The sequence below is a fragment of the Alligator sinensis genome, unplaced genomic scaffold (assembly GCF_000455745.1).
Source record: "Alligator sinensis unplaced genomic scaffold, ASM45574v1 scaffold1347_1, whole genome shotgun sequence".
Taxonomy (NCBI): Eukaryota; Metazoa; Chordata; order Crocodylia; family Alligatoridae; genus Alligator; species Alligator sinensis.
In genome coordinates, this window is record NW_005842566.1 from 988,476 (window position 1) to 989,941 (window position 1,466).

Here is a 1,466-nt window from a genome sequence, read left to right on the forward strand (position 1 = left end):
GGCCCTTTTCATAGAAAAAGAAAAGACACTTTTAACAACCACAACAAAAAAAGAAGAAAAAAGAAAACCCTATTATTGAGAGAGAACCTGTTAGCAGAAGTATTCTCCTATTAACTTCTAGGATAATTCTAGAATTTAACACCACAGTGAAAGGTGTACTTCCTCATGTCAAATTACTGTTTTATTTTTTTCTTTGACACTTTTTTTTCTGAAGAAGAGGTAAGAAGGGAAGTGGGATATGGATGAAAGGCTTTAGGATTATTCAATTGTCTTGGTGGGTGCTACAAATTGCCTACCAATGACAGGATGCCTATGACATTGCTGCTTGACATCATGTCTGAATTAATTATCCTTTTCTCTCATGTACTACTTCCACCTCAGAAGGAATTAGAAAATTTCAAATATTACAATATACCTGTGAAGTCTGTAATTGTTCTAATACACAGGATATTAATTAGATAAAAAGGGGCACTGATAAATAAAGTGGCTAACCTAAGGCTAGAAGAGCATCGAGAACCCACAAATCCGAAAGTAGAGTTTTCAGAAATGCTCAGCCTTGACCTAACTTTGTTTTCATTTAATTTAGAGGGGAGTAGGAGGAGGTTAACTGTAGGACACATAGGATATGATGCATAGGATTCATATATGGGTGAAATTAGAGCAGTGAGCTTCACCCATACTCAACAGATGAAATTTCCTTTTTTTTAACTTTTAAGTGTGTTCCCATTCCAAGTACAGCATCCACATCTTCATTAATATTGTTATTTCTGGAATAAAACCCCACTGGGTATGGAGCACTGGTGGAAGAAGGCTCAAGATATCTGTTGCCCAGACAGTGCCTTCTCAGACAGTGGGGTGAAGAAATATTAAAACATTACTTATTATGACAATAATGTTCTAAAAAATTTAAAGCTTAAAATGAAAAGGATCTGGGTAAATGTGCTTTCAGATGTTCTTACAATCCAGATTTACACAGGTGTTTATGTATACAAAAGTGCAGATAGAGGTCTAGTGAGGTGGATAAAACTGCTTGGCAACTCTGTTCAACTGACATTTTTTGATTTCCAATATTGTTGCCTGCAATAAGAGAAGATTGAACTGGATGAGTAAGTAGGTTACTTCTAGACCTCTATTCATATGGAAAAGATATGGATGTCGGCCCTAAACTTATGTAGCTGAAATTATAAAACCTGCTGGGAGGTTAACTCAACACTCAATTAAAAAAAAAAATGTTTGGGTTTTTTTGTGGTAAATTCAGTCTTAACCAATTCAGTAGGCTAAGTCATATTTTCTAAAGTTATGAGACTTTTAAAGGCTAAAATGCAACAAAATATTTGTAAGAGTCAAGGTTCTAAGTCACTTTAAAAAAAATAAACATGGGCATTTTTGAAAAATGTACACTTTGCCTTAAACATTTTCATGTTGACTAGACAAGTTTCCTCTAAGTCTTGCATATCACAAGATAC